This window comes from Sus scrofa, chromosome 13 (assembly GCF_000003025.6).
Source record: "Sus scrofa isolate TJ Tabasco breed Duroc chromosome 13, Sscrofa11.1, whole genome shotgun sequence".
NCBI lineage: Eukaryota > Metazoa > Chordata > Mammalia > Artiodactyla > Suidae > Sus > Sus scrofa.
This window is the reverse complement of record NC_010455.5, coordinates 106,553,651-106,575,563: the sequence shown is the minus strand read 5'-3', so window position 1 is coordinate 106,575,563 and position 21,913 is coordinate 106,553,651. Positions and strand designations below refer to the sequence as shown.

Sequence of the window (21,913 nt, the reverse complement as noted above, 5' to 3'; positions counted from 1 at the left end):
GGAGTGGTGTCTGTGGCAAATAAAGAAGGTACCCCCCACCTAAATGAAATCTTTTTTTCTAAAACATAAACTCTGCAAAAATAATTCAGTAGGGATGGTATATAGGGTAGAAGGATTTCAGCAGGCCCAGCTGACAGTTTGAGACATCTGATCTAAAGTAAACTCACATGGATTTCCTGGGTATTATTACTAGATATGCTCTAGATTTATTTAAAGTTAGAATTTTAAGATATTGATTTTATTATTTTTAAAAGGGTAAGAGCTATAATTGTAAACGTCCTTTTTTTTTTTTTTTTTAAAGAATGTGGAAGACTTTATAGTTCTAGAATGCAATGTGCATTACACAAATGGTGTATAGTAACTATGGACCATTCTATAGAAATACCCAGAGGATTTTGGTTACTTTTTTTTTTTTTAAACTTTTTTTTGTAAGGATTGTGACATTTTATTTATTTATTTATTTATTTTTTTGTCTTTTGTTGTTGTTGTTGTTGTTATTGTTGCTATTTCTTGGGTTGCTCCCACGGCATATGGAGGTTCCCAGGCTAGGGGTCCAATCGGAGCTGTAGCCGCCGGCCTACGCCAGAGCCACAGCAACGCAGGATCCGAGCCGTGTCTGCAACCTACACCACAGCTCACGGCAACGCCGGATCGTCAACCCACTGAGCAAGGGCAGGGACCGAACCCGCAACCTCATGGTTCCTAGTCGGATCCGTTAACCACTGCGCCACGACGGGAACTCCGATTTTGGTTACTTTTGAAGTAATGAATATAAGCCATGTTTAGGCTAGAAACAAATAGAAACTTGGTCCTATGTGGTGATACCCAAGGTAACCTACATAATTTTCTATACTTTATTTTCCTCATCTGTGAAATGAGGATTAAAAAAGTACTTATAGGATTATTATGGAAATTAAGAGGGATAATGTATGTTTACAAAAATACTAGCACAATGCTTAGGTCAAGGCAAAAGTCTAGTCGCAAAAAAAAAATAGTACAGGAGTTCCTGTTGTGGCTCAGCAGAAACCAACCCAATTAGAGTTCATGAGGATGTGGGTTCAATGCCTGGTCTCACTCAGTGGGTTAAAGGATCCAGTATTGCTGTGAGCTGTGGCATAGGTTGCAAACGTGGCTCAGATCTCCATTACTGTGGTGGTGTAGGCTGGCAGCTGTGGGTCTGATTCTACCCCAGCCTAAGAACTTCCATATGGAACTGGTGTGCTGAAAAACAAAAAACAAAAAAAAAAACAAACAGTACCATACTCTGGTCTTCCCTCTGTACCACACTCCCTGCCTCCTTAAAATCTTTCCCTTTATCTTCATGTACTAATAATAGTCTCTACAGGATAAACAAACAAGTATCAGAAACACATGCTTATAAACCCACTGCTCAATGTTCCCTTTCAATTTCATTATTTCTATATGCAATTATCCTGCTCTTATTTTCCTACACTAAACTGTGCTGATGAAATATACTTCTTGGAGAGCTTCCTAAACTCAACCAGGAAAAGAAAAAGCCTCCATAATGTATAATTAGTCATTTCATATGCACATCTCTAAAGTAAACATAGCAACACTAACAACCATTATTTTAGATATTTAGGTAAATACATGTAGGCTATCATATATGAAAAAGTAAAATTTTGGTTTTCTTTATTTCTCTTAAAATAAGTCATCCTGGCTGCGTGTTCTGCCAAGAGCTGTGAATTTACTACTTAAGTGCCAAAATATCTACTGCCATTTGAATAAAACAAATAATATGTGTAATCTACTTTTTTTATTCTCAGAAAACTGGAAATGTAACTACCTTCTTTGTCATGTCTGAGGATCGTCATTCTGAACTTGACTGTTCTTCACTCATCCAGCTAATCCCTACTGAGCACCCCCACAACTGTCCTAGGGACATGTGTCACTGGACTTCACAGAGGTGTCGACATGTCCCTTTCAGATAACTACATTATTTTTTAAATTTCATAGTTTCTCCCCTCATTTATATTCAGAGGGTTTATATTATTGAATTGTTATTAATTTGTCTAAACATATAAATTAAACAGTAAATTAAACAGTTTCTTAAAAGTAAACAGGCTCTAAATAAGGACTTAAGGGCTTATGAATGCATAAAGTGAATTTTACAGCAAGAAACTTGGCTGGATTGGAAAGCTGGGTTCTATGGTATGTTTTGGTGAGAATTCTGGATCCATTTGATAAATGAGATCTCTTTGTTAAAGGTTTTTATTTGCAAGTTATTCTAATGGAGAAAAAACCATTTCTTAAAACATTAGCTAGTATATTATTATATTCAAAGTGAAACCAGGTTTTTGGTTTTAAGTTGTCAGCCATATAATCAAATGACTGTCTTTACTTGTATAAAGACAGCAATTACTATGGTTAATGATTCTTAGCGATGGATTATTCATGCTGTTTAGCTAGCTGAACATTATGTTTCTATAATAGTAAAAAAAAAACATAATTAATATGTTTTGTGGCAGTTAAGAAGCAGGTGTCAAACCAAAAACTAAAATTTTCCAATTAGGGTGACATAAAAAGGAAGGTGATATGAGAGTAGACGAGAGCAAAAACAAAATTTTAAGACTTAAGAGAGGAAATGAGACAGTATTCTAATTAAAGTTGACTTCCTTAATCTAAAAGCAAGGGAACAATTTTTACATGGTGATGTATCAATGTCTCAATAAGCCATTATTTTTTATAAAATGAAGCAAGCTGAATGCAGTGAATAAACACAAGCCTCAGGAAAAACAATTTAAATGCTTCAGCTGATTTATACTTGTTACGACAAAACTTTAGGTTTCTAAACTTATTTTTGTATTATAGAAAAATTTTAAAATTTCATTTAACTTTTTTTTGTTTGTTTGTCTTTTTGCCTTTTTCTAGGGCCACTCCCGAGGCACATGGAGGTTACCAGGCTAGGGGTCTAATCAGAGCTGTAGCCGCCAGCCTACGCCAGAGCTACAGCAACATGGGATCCGCGCCGCCTCTGGAACCTACACCACAGCTCATGGCAATGCCAGATCCCCAACCCACTGAGCAAGGCCAGGGATCGAACCCACAACCTCATGGTTCCTAGTCGGATTCGTTAACTAATGTGCCATGACGGGAACTCCTCATTTAACATTTTTAAGTGTATATAATTGTTACTTTTTGAACTATTACAATTGTTCATTCTCTTAACATTCAGACTCACAACTTAGTCATTCTTCCTTAGATGTCTCCCTTACTTCATCCCAGGGGTCACACACTGAAATGCCTACAGAAGCCGTGGGAGGCTGGAGGGCAGGTAAATGGCCCCAACTAGCTCAGTGTAAGACAGCAAAGAGTGCTGGTGATTGTAGAGAACTGCCATTTAAACACACACACACACACACCTGTGGGCTGACTTCTGACTTGTTTTACAACCCTTGCACTGTAGCTAATAAGGGGATAAAAACTGTTGATTCTGTATCCGAAATTTTCCTGGAATCTATAACATCATTGCTACTACCTCTGGGCCACTGTCGTCATTTCTGTTTCTTCCCAAGTTTACTTGTGTCCTTTCCTTATTTTTCATATATTCATTTACTTGTTTCCCTAGAATCCAGACCCAAGCAGAGGCCATGTTTCCTTTTTCAGATTGTTTTATGTATTTGAAATCTGTATAACCAGTATAAATAGATTCATGGCTATTAAAGGTGGATTACATCTTTACCAGTATAACTTACCCAATTACCCTTCTTGACCAGATTAAAGCTTTTTACTTTAAATTCTGTCATCTTACAAATACAGCCATGTTATACTTTTAAATTTATTTTTTTGTCTATTATTACATTGTCATCCTTTTACTTTAAAATGATATTATTTTGCTTAGCTTTGTCTTTTTAAAAAACTAAATAGTTTTTGTTTTCCAACCAGTATGGCAGATTCTACCTTTCCATAAGAAACCAGATCTATTGATAATCGTAATATATTTGTTAAGCATTTTGCTATGCTTCTTATTCTTTTTGCTTTGATCACATTTATTTCCTTTGTTCTTGAATATATACTTTCTATGAAAATAAGGCAGTTGATATTTTTTTCTTATACATCCTTGTGTGTTTGAAGTAATCTGGGGTATTTGATCCAGAACATTATTATTTTTTTCTGCTATATGGCATCTTATAAGAATTATTTTTACCATCTGAGTTGCTCTGAAACAAAATAAGAATAATTTGCTTAAATGTCATTTGTTTAATCATTTTATAGTTCTAATCTTGAATTCTTGATTCTGATTATTTAGCCAGCAAAGTATGGTGTTTTTTTTTTGTTGTTGTTTTTTGGTTTTGTTTTTTGTTTTTTTTTGGTGGTTGTGGTGGCAGTGGTGGTGGTATGTATGCTTCTGCTTTTGTATTACTGAGATCATTCTTTTGTTTTTATGCACACTCAATCTTAGCTCATTTGGATAAGCAATTTTGAATCACAAACTTATTTAACTGCAATACCGTATACATTATTCCATTACTTTCTATCATTAAATGCCACAGAAAAGAAGTCTAATCACAAGCTAATATTTTCACTCCCTTTATTTTTATCTGTTTGGAGTAATTAAGGTTTTTTCTTCTTTCATTTTAAAATTAAAAAAGAAAAACTCATATTTTTACCAAAGTGTGGCTAGTTTGGTCTTCGTTAATTTTACCTAGTGTTCTGAGGTCAAATGATAGAAAATGAGAGTATTATCTTTTATTTTTGTCTGCGAGTCTGGGTTTCTTATAATTCAATCTATAATTTTTGTTTGTTTTTGCCCTTTTAGGGCCGCACCTGCGATTCACAGCTAGGAGTTGAATCAGAGCTACAGCTGCCAGCCTACACCACAGCCACAGCAACACAGGATTCGAGCTGTGTCAGCAACCTACACCACAGCTCACAGCAATGCCAAATCCTTAACCCACTGAGCGAGGCCAGGAATAGAACCTGTGTCCTCATGGATACTAGTCAGGTTCATTACCACCGAGCCATGGCAGGAACTGCTCTTATGTTTTTTAAAAAATCATTTTTTATTATATTCACAGTACTATGAACATTTGTGTACAAGATTTTGTTTGGACATATTTTTTCCAATTCTATTAGGCTTATGACCAGATTTGAACTGCTGGATCATATGCTAAATATATGGTTAACATTTTGAGGATGAGCCAAACTGTTTTTGAATGTGGCTGCAGCATTTTACAATCCCACAAAGAATTTATAAGTGTTCAATTTTCTCCACATCCTCATTAGTACTTGTTATTGTCTGTCTTTTTTATTTTAGCCATCTACTGGATGTGAAGTAGTATTTCATCATACTTTTGATTTGTATTTTCCTAGTGACTAATGTGTATCTTTTGTTTATAGGGCATTTGTAAATCTTGTTTGGAGAAAGAAATGTCTATTCAAATCATTTGTCTATTTTAATTGGGCTATATTTTAATTTCTGAATTATAAGAGTTATTTATGTCCTGTGAATTTGTCTCTTGTCAGGAAGAGATTTGTAAATATTTTCCCCCATTCTGTAGTTTGTCTTTTCATTTTATTCATTGTGCCATTTGAAATCGTTTTAAATTTGATGTCCAATTTTCTCATATTTTATTTTGTCACTTGTGTTCTCAGTATCATACCTAAGATACCACTGACTAACGCAAGATGATGACAATTTATTCCTCTTTACTTCTAAGATTTTTATAGTTTTAGCTCTTACGTTTAGGCTTGTGATGCATTTTGAGTTACATTTTTGTATATGGTGTGAGGTAGCATCTAATTTCATTCTTTTGCATGTGATTATCATTGCCTTAGTGAAGACTATCCTTTCTCTTGTTGGAAATCAATTGATCACAAACTCAAGGGTTTGTTTCTGAACTCTCAGTTCTATTGTACTGATACATGTTATGTCCGGGTCCTTTGTATTTTCAAATAAATTTTAAGATCAGCTTGTAAATTTTTGCAAAAAAAGGCAGCTGATAATTTGATGCATTAAATCTGTAGAATCATTTGGGGGATACTGCCATCTTAACAATATTAAATGTTCTAATCCATGCACATGAACTATTTCCCAATTTATTTATGTTTCTTTAATCTCTTTTAGTGATGTTTTGAATCTCATTTGTGTTTTTGGTGGACAAGTTTTATATTATTCCTAAACATTTCATTCTTTTAGATGATACTGTAAATGGATTGTTTTTCATTTTGTTTTTAGATGTTCACTGCTAGTGTATAAAAATACAACTGATATCTTTAGCTCAATCTTATGTCTTAAAACTTTGCTAAACTTCAGTTCTAACAGTGTGTGCATGTGTGTGTGTGTGTGTGTACTCCTTTGAATTTTCTAATAAAGGATGAGTTCATCTTTGAATAAGGATAGATTTACTTCTTTTCCAATCTGTCTGCTTTTTATTCCTTTTTCTTGCCAATTGCCCTGGAGAAATATTCAGTCTTTCACTATTAAGAAAGATGGTATAGTTATGGGGATTTTGCAGATGTCCTTTATTAGTTGAGGACGTTCCCTTCTATTCCTAGTTTGTTGAGTATTTTCATCATGAAAATGTGTTGGATTTTGTCAAGTGATTTTCTACATCTATAGAGATGACCATGTGTCTTTTGTTCTATTGATATGTTTATATTACACCAACTGATTTTCATATTATATTGGCTTGCATTCCTGGTCTAGCTCCCACTTGATTATGCTGTATAATTTTTATTTATTGCCAGATTTGATATAGGATATTTGAGTTTACATTCAGGTTTTCTATTTCTTCGTGCTTTGGTAGTTCGTGTTTTTGTAGTCATTTGTCCATTTCATCTAGGTCATCTAATTTGTTATGTAATTGTTCATAGCATTCCTTAATAATATCTTTTATTTCTGTAAGACTTGTAGTAATGTCTCCTCTTTATTATATTCTTTTAAATATCATTTTCTTCAAAATTTTAATAAGGTATCTTAATTTCTCATTCAATTAACTGGCATGGCTTCTCACAGTATTTAATATGCTATTCAGTCTTTATTAATTATACTAAAGTCTGGGATTTACTATTCTGTGCATTTATGTTCTTTGGCTCTTATATCAATATTATTGTCCCTATATGATAATTTGTGTAACTCTTGAAACTTTTTACAAATTAGATGATACCCTTCCCAATTTCCTGAACTTTCATTTTAGGGGTAGACAGTACTTTGAGATTCAAATCCTCATTTGAATAAAAAGTTATTGTTCAATTAAAATAATAAATCATAATAAAAAATCTAATATTTAATAAAATAGCAATCAGCAGCTACCACATGCCAGGTATTACACAATGCACTTTATGTGACATCTCATTATACCAACATAAACATTCTTTGAGTCAAGTTAGATTAAAAAATCAAACTTGACCCCAGTTTTGTATGACTACAGAGCCCATATTTTTAACCTGTGGTTGACAAATTTTTTTTTTAAAGGGCCAGATAGGAAATATTTTCAGTTTGTGGGCCATATGGTCTTTGCCACAATGTCTCAACTCTGCTATTGTAGCAAGAGAGCAGCCTTAACAATAAGTAAATGAATGGGTGTAGCTGTGTTCTAAGAAGTTTGATTTACAAAAATCTAGTAGTTGCCTAGAAGTAATAGCTTGTGGTCCCCTGTTATTCACAAGCACACCACACTGGCCTACTTCTTTCTTAAATCCCTCCCTGTTTATTTACCACATAAATCAATTTCTTCTGCTTGTGGACATCTACCATAGTAAATATTGTAACATCATCATCCTAAATTATATATCCTTGTTTATATAAATAGGACTTGGAATGTCTTCTTGTGTTAACTATATTGACAAAAGATTGTGTCAAAGAATAAGTGATTTAATATATTTTATTGTATCTCTCTGTAACACCTGACCCCATGCTACAGATTGTAGTAGTTTAGAAATTTAAACGACTTTATCAGGAGAGTTTTGTTCCAATAAAGCCACTCACTTAAGTTCACATAATAGAAATGTAAAAATTGGACAGTTAAGATATTGATATGGAAATGCAGACAACTGCAATATAACAAGGTTCTATGGTCAACATCTCTGAGTATGAAGTTTCTAAATGTAGAAAAAATATTTTCTTCCATTCTTTTGGTTTCAATTTTCTCCTCAGACTTTCCTATCTCAAGGAATCATAATTTATTAAAACTCTAAGTCCATGATGTATTATTGTAAGAATAGGTAATCATCCAGGTACTAATCAATGTATAGATATTGATAATATTTTTCATATTTTAGAAATGGGTAATAACACCATTTTCCAGGTTTAAAAATTTTTAGCATGAGTTCCTCTCTATGAAGCAATGGCTTTTTTTTTTTTTTGCTTTTTCAGGCAGATAGTATTCGTTTTAAGATTTGTTTAGTATTCAGTTGTTCTTTCATTAACATTAAACCTTTTTTTTTTTCTGCCCCTCAGCATATGGAGTTCCCAGGCCAGGGATCAGATGTGAGCCACAATTAGCAGCAATGTGGATACTTTAATGCTGGATCCTTTAACCACTGTGCCAGGCTAAGGGTCAAACCTGCATCCCAGTGCTCCAGAGATGCTGCCAATCCTTTTGTGCCACAGTAAGAACTCCTATACCCATATTTTTTTAAGCAGCCTATATGAAGATTGATACTTTAAGGCTTAAGGTAGACTTAAAACAGAATCATTCTTTCAACTGTTAGTGAAATATATCTGTAATGAAAAGTTTCAGGACAAGTATTATATGTGGTATGGGCTAGAGATACCATCTATAGCCTTTGCCCAGAGACTTGTAATTTGGTAGTCACAGAATTGATAACTTGGTGTAAGAATGTTAGAGTTTTCTAACCTGGGGAAAAAATAAATGAACAGGAAATACTGAGTCAGTCAGAATGAGAAGGAATACAATTTAAAGTCTGCATGGTTTTAATTACTAGACTATGGCTGAAACTATTGACTGGTTACCCCCAAGTCAAACTCAAACCACTGTTGCCCTGCTTCATTTACCCTAAAGACCTAAAGTCCTTTATCTCTCAACATCTCTTAAAGCTAGAGCAGCTACATGCCATGGGCCAGTAAGTCCACAGTGGACATCTGCTAGTGGTTGTTGGGAAAGCTTTTATTTCCCAACTAAAAGAAAAGGACTCAATAGGCACATGTCATTCCTCATTTTTCCTGCCCTGAACTAGAATATTATATCTGAAGCTGCAGAGGCATTCATCTTGCATTAGGCACAAGAGAAAGCATGAAGACAAAACCCTGAAACTGAGCCTCTACACAAAAAGGATACAACTACTTTCCTTCAGACTTCCTGTCTTGGAAAAAATAAATCCGTATAGCTTTACGTCATTGCGCATAATTTTCAATTACTTTTGGGCCACATAATGTAAGTAAAAACTGGTTTTTAGGATAACCTTGGATAATAAATAAGATTTATTTCTCTTTCAAAACGTTTAATTTCATATTACTAATTATTAACTAAATCTGCTATAATGTTAAAAATGAATGGTTATTATTATTAGGGCTTTAAATTTTTGTTACTGACATTTTATTTTTGAAAGAACATATCAAAAACTTTGAAATACAGAAAATAACACTTTTTTACTTCAATTTAATGTACCTTGTGCTCCATAACTTAATATAATTTTAAAAACTTCCATGACTGGACAAAAACAAAAATTACACCATTGTTCCACAGCTGTGAGAATCCTAGTATTGTACAAATTTCATTTAGTATTAGATATCAAATGACGTATGATAAAAAATATATCTTAATCTGCCTTAGACACAGAAGAAGTGATTTAGGATACTCTGTAGAGATTTCTTGACTATAAGGCTGAATGCATCTAAAAAACATTAATTTTGGAGTTCCCATCATGGCTCAGTGGTTAACGAATCCGACTAGGAACCATGAGGTTGTGGGTTCGATCCCTGGCCTTGCTCAGTGGGTTAAGGATCCGGCATTGCCATGAGCTGTGGTGTAGGTCGCAGACACGGCTCAGATCCCATGTTGCTGTGGCTCTGGTGTAGGCCAGCGGCTACAGCTCCGATTCGACCCCTAGCCTGGCAACCTCCGTATATGGCGGGGGTGGCCCAAGAAATGACAAAAAAAGACAAAAAAAAAAATTAATTTCTTCAATGATTTTAAATTGCTTTGTGAGGTACACAACAATTAAATGCTCCAATAACTGATTTAATTCAAGTGAATGGCAAAAATTATACATCATAATATAGCACCTATCACATACTACTCAAAGGTGAAAAAACAGTCAAAATAACTCTTCAAGTTACATAGCATTAGAAGACCTCAAAGATAGCTTAGGTTTCAGAACAAAATTTAGTTATCAAGAAAATGACAGAATCAATCCAATGTGGCCAAAATATCAAAAGTACCCCAGTGAGTTCTTCTGGGTCCATTCAAAAGAGGCCAAGACACTAAGAGGGGAAATGGACTACAAGTTGATAGGTAGTCAATGACTTGCTAGATTGTGCTACTGAAATCACTTTCTGACACTTGAGTTACTGTTACTGGGAACTTTGGTATATCTGGGAAAAACAATACACTTAGGAAAATGAGGTTATTAAATCAAAGTAAATTCCATCTGCCTTCCTTCCCACACTAAATTATGAGCTGTGAGCTCAGGAGGCTCCTTTTCTAGGATGAACCCATATGGAGGCCTTGACGCAGTGGCTGGAGCTGGAGTTACCATGCATACTTTAGTGGCTAAGCTGTACAGAAGGCCGGCACTGAGTACTGTCAATGCCAAATCTCAGAACTCATCCCTTCCCCATGCTGGCTCAAAGATGGCAAATACCTGTATAATTTAGATTTAACAAGCTTGAGTAAGGTCTCCCACTGAAACCCTTTCACTGAAAATAGAACATTCAAGAGGAGTTAAGTTTTAATCAAGATAAAGCCTCAAATTACATTTAGATATTTTTCTCTAAGTCTCTATTTCCATGTGGTAAGGAAAAAAAAAAAGTCATAGATATATATGTGTGTATATATGTGTAGCAGAGACTATGACTTAAAAGTTCATCTTTAAGTTGGCAAAGTTCTAGACACCAGGAGAGACCAATAAATTTCAAGCAGCATGGAATTAATAAATTCATATCTGAAGTATACATGCATATGCAAGGTTGCAGTTAATAGCAATAATTTGCTCTATTCATTCAGAAATCCAACAAAAGGCAGTGATATTTCTATTTAGCTCAATATAAGCAGCTGTTGTGGGGAGAGGGCTGAATTCAGTGATAAAACAGATGTTTAATAAACTTATTTTTCTAGTTGTACCTGTTTGTGAAAAATGTAGAATGATGCTTCATTATATGTTGTCAAATATTTCAATAAACTGATGCCAAATACAGACTTTCAAAGTAAATATCAAGGTAAATGAAACTTAGTCTTAGTTATGAAGATACTAAGCATTTGGTGAGGAAGACAGGAACTCAGCTAACTCTACACAAGGCATCATTCTAAGCATTAAGAGTAATGCCAATGAAAGGAAGATTAATCAATCATCAGTTCTAAGCCAATGTGTATCTATCAGCATGCTAGTAAAGGCGTATTAAAAAGCAAACACAAGAACAGTTAAATATTTGCTGTTATTAAATTTACTACTAAAGAACTTCATTATTAACTAGAATTCTCTAGGTCTTATAATACTAAATGAAAAGTCACATTTGAATCCTTTTTTTTTTTTTTTTCTTTTTAGGGCCGCACTTGTGGCATTTGGAAGTTCCCAGATGTCACATCAGAGCTATAGCTGCTGGCCTGCGCCATGGCCACAGCCACAGAGGATCCGAGACATGTCAGCAACCTACACCACAGCTCACTGAGGGAGGCCAGGGATGCAACCCACATCTTCATGGATACTAGTCAGATTCATTTCCACTATGCCACAGTGGGAACTCTCACATTTGAATTCTTAATTCTATCACTAATCAGATTAATTTGTTTCTGGAAGGTGAAATACAAAAACAATAAATGCTCAATTACGCATGTGCTTAAACACAATCTCTCTTTTTTTTTTTTAAGAATGATTAGAAAAATGGAAGAGGAAATTAAATTTTTATAGAATGAAATATGCTTTCAATAGTTGAGCTTCAACAAAGGTATTTTACATGAGGTAAACGGCGGTGAGCCATAGGCTTCCCTGGCTGTAAAACGTAGACCTTGAGTGCCACTGCTGCGAAAGCCCTTTTCCTTACCCAAAATTCCCTGTCTCTGGGATGAATTTAGAAATGGCACACAAGGGTTGTAGGTAAATCTCTGCAGCCCACACAGTCTGAATCAAACTGGGCTCAGGTAACATATTTGCTAAGGCTAACCAGCACAAAGACATTCTCAGTGGGTCTAATGTATAATAATTATTCTCTGAGGTCAACTGACTCAGACGTGCAAGATGTCTCAATGCATACAACATTAAAGAAAGTATTGGTCAACAGTTCTAATTCAGTAAGTGGCTATAGGGCAACTTCCTGAGGCTGAACATGATATAAGGTGCTGAGAACAAGCAGGAGATGGGAAAGATGTATACAGTCTCCAGGAGCAAATAATTGTTACTTAAAACACACTGAACCAAATTTTAAGGATTAAATTCTGAAAACATTAGATGTAGATTGAAAATAAAACAAAAACAAATTTTTACCTTTGTATAACAATTAACCTTGATCCCAAAGCAGTGTTTAATCTTAGGAGTTTGCTTTAGAAGGTGGGTGAAGAGGGGGTTCTTGCTCATATTTAGTGTCTTATTCAAGTATCTCTGTTATTAAGGGGGAAAATATTAGTTTTTACTTTTTAAAATTACGTCCAAATAATACTAAGTTTCATTTAAAAGTGAATGTATCCATGCAGGATATTTTCTATTTTGCTTCAATCACCCATGATTATTCAAAACCTAATGAATTAATGTCATTCTGACTCCAGCTAAAATGATAATATAGGAAAATACTGTCTCCCACTATGGGTATAGGCCTCTAGAAATTAATAATGGGGGGGAAGGTCATGAAATCACGCATTCAATGACAACAACAAAAAAGATCAAATCTCTTTTCTTTCTTGCTAAGGGTATGCTTCTCAAATAGTTTTCTTCATATCTTTCCCACTTTGTATGCCACCTCCCACTTTGCACCAAAACCATTTGATCTTGAACCTTTAAATCTCAGTCTTTTGTGCTGCATGCATCAGTGAATCCTCCTGTTAGCATGAGAAATCCATGCTACTCAATTATTTTTACTCAACAGGCTTAGAGTTAGAATTTTAAATTAAAAAAAAAAGTCCATAGTATATTGTAATTTGAAATTAACCAAGTTTTTGGGCTAAATGACATTAATTCCATGAGCATCTTCAACTCAAGAGACATTCTGCACTCCACTGGTTTTTCTTTCTCATCACATATATACTCTGATAGCCATACACAAATAGTAAAAATCAAGAGGAGAATAACATGTTTTAACCAAGATAGTGCTTCACATAAAATTATAAACTCATCTGATGAGACTTCTCAACACCAGTCACATATAAGAAGTCTTCAGATTATCTGAGATTTAATGTGAACAATTTGAAATGTGTCAAGAGTTCAAGGTAACAAACACTCAAGTGCCACTGATTGCCAATGATTTTCTTCCTTATAAAAACATGATTTGCTTACTCCCAAATGACATAGGAACACAGTCTCTTTCACTGACACAATAAAAAAGATCCAAATCTTGGAAACAGGTGAAAAATCCAGTACTTTAACGTCATAGACTCATTAATTTAGTGAGATTCTACTGTTTTTGATACTTCAAAGCAAAAGACCTTAAATAGTTGGGATCCAAAGTACATCTGAATTTTGATATATATTTTCCATCTTATGTACTTGATTATTAACTGATTCTCAACCAAGTCCTTTCAAAAAAATCTTTTGATACAGGCTCTGAAAGAATTTCATTGCCAGTATTACTCTTTATTATTATTATTATTACATGGGGAAATAACCCAGTGACAGCAATTATTCAATTTCATAAAATGAATCAATAGCAGAGCCTGAGAGAGAATCTAAGACTCTGATTCAGAATAATCTACATAATCAGAAATAACAGCAAACACAATCTTTTCCAAGCCTAACTACCCCCTAATACCCATTTTCCTCCCTAAAATCACTTTCAAGGGGTCATATCAGCTACACGGATTAAGAAACTCTCTTGTGATGTAGCAAATCCTTACCATGGCTGCTAAGTTTTGTGGCTACTGTTGCTTTTCCTTTTCTTAAACTCTTTCCTGCTTCTAATACTTACCGGATCTACTTGAGTGCAATCTAAAAGCAGCTGTTTTTCTAAGATTTGTCCCTTTATATATTTCTCTGGTGTGTGAGAGCATGGGAGGTGATGTTGGAGCATACAGATTCACAAGTCAGGCTATATCAGTAGTAGCACTCAATAGGATTGAACTTTAAGCTATGAAGAGAATTCTTTCTAGCTATTTCTTTTCAAAGAGGAATTCTGTATGCATTACAGAAATAAAATCCAAAAGTCATGAGCAAATCAGTAAACATGAAAACAAAAAAAGACAGTAATTTTATTGACCCTAGTTCAAAGAAACCCAGATTAACATGTTCAGGCAGACTCTGAAATATACAACTGTCACAATGAAAGCATTTCAGAGCAAAATGTGCTGCAATATGCTACTATGATTAAAAGCCATGTAATCGGGGGAACCTCTGTAACAAAAAGAAAAAGAAAATGAACTAGGCAAATAGCTTTTCAGACTTTTCTAAAAAGATAGGCTGTAATTTTGTCATAGTTACACAAGGGTAGATGGGACTTTCATCTTTACCTAATATTAAAACATATTTTCATCTACGTATTTAATTATATTCAAAGAAATCACACATGGTTTAATACTGAGAATAAACTATTATTCTGATACTATTACATGTGTTTTAAGTCTGAACCCATAGTAACACACACTAAAGGAAATCATTTAGCACATACTCTCTAAATAGAAAAGATCCTTGCAGCTTTTCTTGTACTTTTGGCTTTTTTTTTTTTTTTATGTACAAATATCACCAGACACAAATGAGAGAATAAGGAGCAGCAATGAAGTACATACACCATATGTTCCCACTGTAGGCTGAGTCCCGGTCTTTGTTCCGATATTCTAGAGCCACTAGATGGAAAGCTAAGTACCCCTTTATTAAAACACATTTTTACATTATCGCTGGCAAAAGTTATACTTCTGCTAGGTTCCGTCGTCTTGATTATTCCTGACGATATTTGCTTCTTTAACAGAGATCTCTTTCAATTCTAGGAACCTGCAGTATAACCGCCCTGGAAAACAGGTCGGTAGCAGGACAATCTGATAAAACAATGTAAGGGGTAGATAGTGAAGAAGAATGCAAAGTTATTTTCCTAGTGAAAGAGTTCTGAAGTAATTTTATATCAATGACATTTTTTTTTAACCGGCTACGCACCTATCTAAATATCACCCTGTCCTAAATTAGTAGGGTTTCCTCAATCTTAAAATCTTCCAGAACAGTTTTAACGGTACAACTGAAACCAAAAACACTAACCACGCCCTTTATACCCAGAGTCAAACCACCTTTTGCTTTTTATCCTCTCTCCAAGTCCAAACATGTACATCTTTCACCTAAAAGGGTTTGCACCAGTTTCCTAACCCGAGTGAGAGACTCTTAGCTGTGCCTTGATATTATTCCTATTGGGAGACGCTTTCTCCCAGGCAGAGCAGACGCCCAGAAGTGGCACCCACGCTTACCTCCCACACACCTGCAACCCCTGGCGGGATGCTGGAGCTAAGGCTCCGAGGACTGCGCTCCGCTCCTGTTCCTGCTCTCCTCTCTCCCGGGAAACTACAGTCCAGGCTGCGCCTTCGGCTGCTACAGGGACCCAAGCTCCGCCTCTCCCTCCTCTAGTTGGCGAATTCAGCAGCTGTTGCTCCTCCCCCGGCTGTTCCGCCTGCTGCCCGGTTGGAGGCGGCGGGAAGCTGCTGCCCTGGTACCTTCGCGCTCCTAGCACTTCTGCAGCTGTCCTATCGCTTTCCTTCCCCGGGGACCCTTCTCCCTTCACTCAGTGGCTTGACACCTGGCACAGGGCTTCCCGCCCCGTCCCGACACCTACGCGAGGAGCCCGGGCTCGACCTATCCCTGACTGACCAGCAGGTCTGGCCGCCCGGTGTGCCTGGTTCTTGGCCGCTTTGGGGGAAACTGCTCCTCTAGCTAGGGCGCATCCTCACACCGCGTCCTCGCTCCACCAGGGCGATTTCTCCCCCCCCCCCCCCGGCTTCCTCTCAGGTTCCACAGCTCAGGCGCCCCATATTCCCCATTCGGAGCTCTTCCCCCGCCCCCATTCCTTCCTGGGCTCCGCTAGCCCGCCCCCACAATGGGTGAGTTGACTGCGGGGCCGACCCTGCATCCTGATTGGCGCAGGTGAGACCTGACCCCTCCCTTCCTCTTCTTTCATTTCACCCTCTCTCTTCTTCTCACCTCCTCCAGCAAAGGCAGGGAACTCTATTACTATTGGTTGAAACTGTCTCCACCCATCACCTTAGGCTCTACCGCAGGGCCTGACGGGAGTTGTAGTCTCTTATGTGCAGGAACTGCCGACGAAGCCCGCGAGTGGGACTACGAGTCCCCACAAACCCCTGCGCGACTCCGGCTGGGCAGGATTCCGGACAACGCCTGGTTCCTCTCGGGTCCTTCCGGCGTCGCCGGAGTGAATTGATCCGGGAGTTGAAGAGGGCTCCAAAGGTGGGAAGTGAAGTCAGTCCCTCAGTTGCCGGTAAGGTGAGGCTGTTCTGTCCCAGTCCCCATAGCGCCGCGCGGAGCAGAAGAGGTCTAGGGTCACACGGGAGCCGTGGCTGAGGCCCTTGGGCTTGGTTCTGGCAGGCGGAGCGGACGGGGCTGGGAACCGGGCCCTATGGGCGTAAGCGAGGTTACCCTACGCGAGTGGCGTAAAGCGGGTTTGTAAATGCCGCCTGCCCTGCTCGGGCCCGAGCGCCTCCAGGAAGTCTTCTCTAGGTGGGGGCGGGAGGGGAAGGGCGAAGTTGGCCTCTGGTGCCCCCGGAGAAGGGAGAAGGCGGATGTGCCTGGGGTGGGGTCCTCTGAAGATGTGGCTTGGGGTGAGGAGGTAAGGGTTTTCCCCCTGCTTTAGAAGTAGGATAGAGAAAAGAGCAGAGAAAGGAAGGGGCGATTGGAGTCTGCTTTTGAGGTGACTCGGGTTGTGTCCTTCGAGGGAAGAGGAGAACTGTAGAAGGAAGAGTCAGATGTTGACAGAGATCTACTGATTCAGTTCCAGTTTCATGATGTCCCTCTAAGGAGGTAATTTTGCCCCATGTAGTAAAGATTAACACTATTACACCTTTACTGTTTTCAAAGGCCATTCACAGTGCTAATGAGGAAACTGAGGGGATAAATGACGTGCCCAAGGACGCACAAGTAGGGACTGATCTTCTGAATCTAATCCAGTTGTAATCCAGCTTCTGAATCAGAGCCACCGCACCAGACTGAAAGTGTAGGAAGGTTTTGTTTTTTGAAGAGGGTGGAGGAAGTTGCAAAGTAATGCATTTTAGGTATGTCTAAGAACCTCTCTGTGAGGTGAAGAAGGTGTTTTTTTGTTTTTGTTTTTGTTTTTTTGAGCTGGGAAGAAATTTCTCAATAAAAAAAAGCATGCACTCTGACCTTTAGGAAAAATAAGGAGAATCAGTTTCAATTTACCTAGTTTGCTTGTTTTTTGTGGTTTTTTTTAGGGGTTTATTAAGTGACTCTGCTACCATTTTAAAGGATAGATAAATGGGATGGGGAAAGTCAGATAACAGTATGTCTCATCCTTACAGGTGAAAGACACCCCTTTCCCTTCCTACCATAGGACCGTTTTTACTGTTTTCGCTGTCAACTGAGAGCAATGGGATTGGAATTCTTTCATGAAACTTATTTTACATTTTTACAGCACTGAGAAAGATTTTAGTGAGCTTATTACTAGGAAAGAAGATACATTGCTTTTTTGGAGGTAACATCACATTTTGTTGTGTTGATTTTGATTTCCCCCTCATTTTCTTGACTAGTGTGTGTTTGTGTGTGTTTATAATAACACCAGGCTCTTGTGTATTTTAATTTTCTTAGCATCATCTATAACTTTTAACTCATTCTTATTTTACGTTGGAGAATGGAAAAATAGGACATTTGTGTTTTATTTTGAACAGAAAGCAGTGTGCTTGTTCCAGTCTATCCTTTATAACTGTTAGGACCAGTTACAGTTATAGTTCCTAAATATTAATATTATACAGTTCTTTAATAGAATTTCAGGATTATGTTCATTGGCATCATGATTTCTTCATGATAAGTTTCTGTCTAAGAATCAGGTATCTACTGATGGCAGATAATCAATCATGGTTTACTGTTGTATAACTGATGATTGAAATATGTTGTATTTTAAATATACTCTGCATTTATTTAACTTGTACACAATGTGTTTAACTTTTGAATCCAAAGACACTTTCTAGGATCAGAAGTACTAATACATTCCCCTAGGATTGAAGTGAAGATGGTCTGGAAATTAATATGACTTAAAATTAGAAGAGAGGTGTGATACTATAGAATGAAGTAAAATCAGGAATAATTAGCACCACGAGTAAGTAATGCAGTACACAAGGAAGGAAGACCAACTAAACAAATGGAAAATTATGTGGGGATAACTGGCTCAGTGCTGTGTTAGAAGGGTGCGGTAGTTTAAGTAGACCATAAACTGAATATGAGTCAGTGATAGTAAAACAAGAATGTTAATCTATTCTCTATATGGCAGTGTAGGCATTTGTTTTTTGTTGGAGGAAGTGAGAAATGAGTTCTTCTGACTTTTGGCATAGAGCTGGGAGCTTGTGGAATGAGCTTTTGAACCAAAAGTCAGGAAAATTTGGAAATCAGTAATATAGGGCAGTTTGTCTAGTATGTGTTAGTTTTTGTCCTTGGTTAATTCTACCACTAACTTCTCTTCATCTCTGAGGTCCCGTGTGTAGTTTTGCTCTTTCACCTATGGTGAATGGTGGAATAATGTTTCTGTTGTATTTGTCATCTTTCAGTTCACATGCTGGAATACAGTGGTCATTTTGGATCTCAGTGCATTGAATAATTTAGGGTTCACAAAATGATGTGTACCTTTGTATTTTTATAGTAATTTGCAGTTCACCAATGTCCACATGTGTTCCTATTTTGAGTTGTAGGAGCCCTGTGTCAGCTTTTGGATATCATCTAATACAGGGCTTGGGATGTGTACCACATACATCTATCTTTGAAGACATAAGATCTTTAAGAACAGGATGATCATCATTGTATTCCTAGTAGGTCACATAATTGAGTATCTGTTTACACAGAGAATAAAGAGGTTCAGATTGGTTAAGAGGAAGGTGATGTAACTAGTAACTTGGTGGGACCAAGACATAATCCAGATGTTATGACTATAGATCTTTAATATTGTGGAATAAAGACTCAGATTATTTATTTTACATGAGAAAAAGACTTAAAATGATGTAAAATATTTAAGTACTGTTACCCTCTTACTCTGTTTAATCTTCACAATTTATCTCTTGTCTCCTATCTAGCTCTCCATCTTCATCCCCAGCCTTTCTCCTTTACTGTGCCTTTCATTTACTACCTACAAAAACTCTTTTTTGACTTGGGGGCCTTTATACATGATCTGTCCTCCTCCCTGGATGGCCCCCCCCTCCCCTTCCTAAGTCTGACCAACTCCTAAATAATTTTCAAGTATGAGTTTAAGTGTCATTCCTCAGGGGAACGTTCTCTGACCCTGGACCCCTCCTTTCCCAGACTAGAGTAAGATCCCACTACATCATCTGCATACCCGGTACAACTTTGTAGCATCATCACAATAGGAACTTAATTATTTCTGTGTTTCTCTGATAAATGTCTGTCTCTCTCACTAGACCCTAAGCTACCTGGGCAGGGCCTTCTGATTTGTCATGTGCCTTAGCTCACTACCTAAACAGTATCTGACATAAAGTAAGTGCTCAGTAATTATTTGCTGAATTTATGAACAAAGGATTGAGTAAGTGCATTCATGCATAGTGTCTCCAGCACTCTGTTAGTGACAGAAATACAGAATTGAATAAAAGAGAAATGTTTCCTACCCTTGAATCAAAAAGAATTATTGGCAGAAGTTTAATATAAATTTTAGAAAGATATTTGTTCTTTTTTGGAGGTCTGTAAAATCTGGATAGTTTCCTATGTGGAAATGGCAAAAGAATCATTTTCTATTACAGCAGAATTTCTGTATAACAGAGCATTTTGGAGACCTTATCACAATCCTGCTTTTGCAGGCAACATTCATTCTAACAAAATATAGACATGGAAGAAACTAACTTTCAGTGGATTCTATTCATCCCTAATGTTATCTCATTTTATCCTTAAAATTCATGGTTTTCCTATTTCTCTTACAGTTTGAGCCTTCGTGAAATTTTTAATATTTCAGTGGTTCCTAAGGTAATACCTTATTTGCTTTAAACGTAGACATTTATCAGAGTAAAAATATTATTTTCAAACCATGGAAACTGAATTTCAGAAATAGATTGTGTTAGGTTTTGGTTCTGAAAACAAATTCTCTAATCCTTCACAGTACTGTCATAATGGCATAGAATAAAGTCAACAGTTCTGAGTGGCTGTAGCCTTATATGCCTTCATGAATTTATCAGTTCACTCTCCAACAAGGTATTGTCAAAAAGTGACTGATAATATTTGGCTTTAAAACTTAGCAATGTTCCTAGTTTTTTATTATTAAATATAAGTCTTTATAAAGTCCTAAACTTACTTTTTAAAATGTCATTCCCTATGTTATTTGAATCTTAGATAAAAAATTCATATTGACCTAGCATACCAATATGTGAAGGATAAAACTGAAGTGCTACTTCTTATATCTTGTTGGATTATTAAGGTTATTATGATTGGTAATATTACTGAGAATTTTAAGCTAAAAACACGATAAACAATTTTTTCTTCATAAAATAAGCTGCAGAAGTGATTTAGAAGTTAGTGTGATTGATGGTGTATATTGCATTTGAAATAGAAAGTTGCAGTCTTAGAGATTTATGTTTTAGCGATACACACATGATGTAAAAAGTGAAAAAACCTTTATTGTAGCAACTAGAAATAATTTATTTGCAGAAAGGTAAACAGTATAGTTTTGTAGTCCATTTTTGTCTGTATGAAGATGAAGAATTCAGTTTTCTCATTTTTGTTACACAATTAATTGCACCTTAGATAGTGTAATATTACAATCTTGTTTTTCAAGGTCACTCACATATTTTTGGTATGCGTAATCTTTTTTTAACCACCCCAAAAGTGAATTGGATCTATTCAATCTCAGTCTCAGTTGACTAGACTCAAGTGCTACTCTTCTAAAAAAAAGCAAGAGAGGATTTTTTATCAGCAAGCTTAAGAATTGTTAGGTAACAGCAGTGGAACATATTAAGTGGTAGTTCTGTTCACTCAGACCAGCCCCTTGGAAATAAGTTTACCAGAGGTAAGTTATATTGCATAATAATGATACTTTGGTTCATTCATTTTTATCAAATATTTATTGAATATATGTTATGTGTAAAATTACCTTAAATTGTCTTTGTTCCAACCGTATGATGTAGAGGCACTATTATCCCCAATTTAAATGAGAAAACTAAAGTACTGGGAGGTTAGGTAACTTCCCCAAGGTCACACAACAATTTACTGTTTGAAATTAGGATTTGAATCCTTGCTGGCCAACTTGAGACCATATTTTTAATTGAGCGCTATTGGAGAGCAGTTAGATTAGTTAGAGTTACCATTAAAGAGAAATTGTGTCTTAGATGCTAAGGTTAGTGTGGCAGGCAGAAATTACTTATATTAACACAGCTCATTTTTCATCAAGTATTGGAATAGATTTGACTTGTTATTCAGAGAT

At 36.4% G+C, this 21,913-nt stretch overlaps 2 protein-coding genes across 11 annotated transcripts in view; one reads left to right on the top strand and one right to left on the bottom strand.

Annotated features, from left to right (window-relative positions):
* SERPINI1 (serpin family I member 1) overlaps positions 1-16,238 on the bottom strand; it is a 77,605-nt gene extending 61,367 nt beyond the window's left edge. The window contains exon 1 of one of the 2 annotated variants that reach the window (XM_001926040.7): positions 15,732-16,238. The gene's annotated coding sequence lies outside the window, so the exon portion shown is untranslated. The remainder of the gene's footprint in view (positions 1-15,731) is intronic. The other variant, XM_021069762.1, reaches the window with a different exon arrangement.
* The window catches only part of PDCD10 (programmed cell death 10), a 41,552-nt gene continuing 36,243 nt past the window's right edge, over positions 16,605-21,913 (top strand). Inside the window, exons 1-4 of one of the 9 annotated variants that reach the window (XM_021068278.1) lie at positions 16,628-16,753; positions 17,350-17,543; positions 17,808-17,980; positions 20,421-20,463. The gene's annotated coding sequence lies outside the window, so the exon portion shown is untranslated. 9 annotated transcript variants of the gene reach the window in all.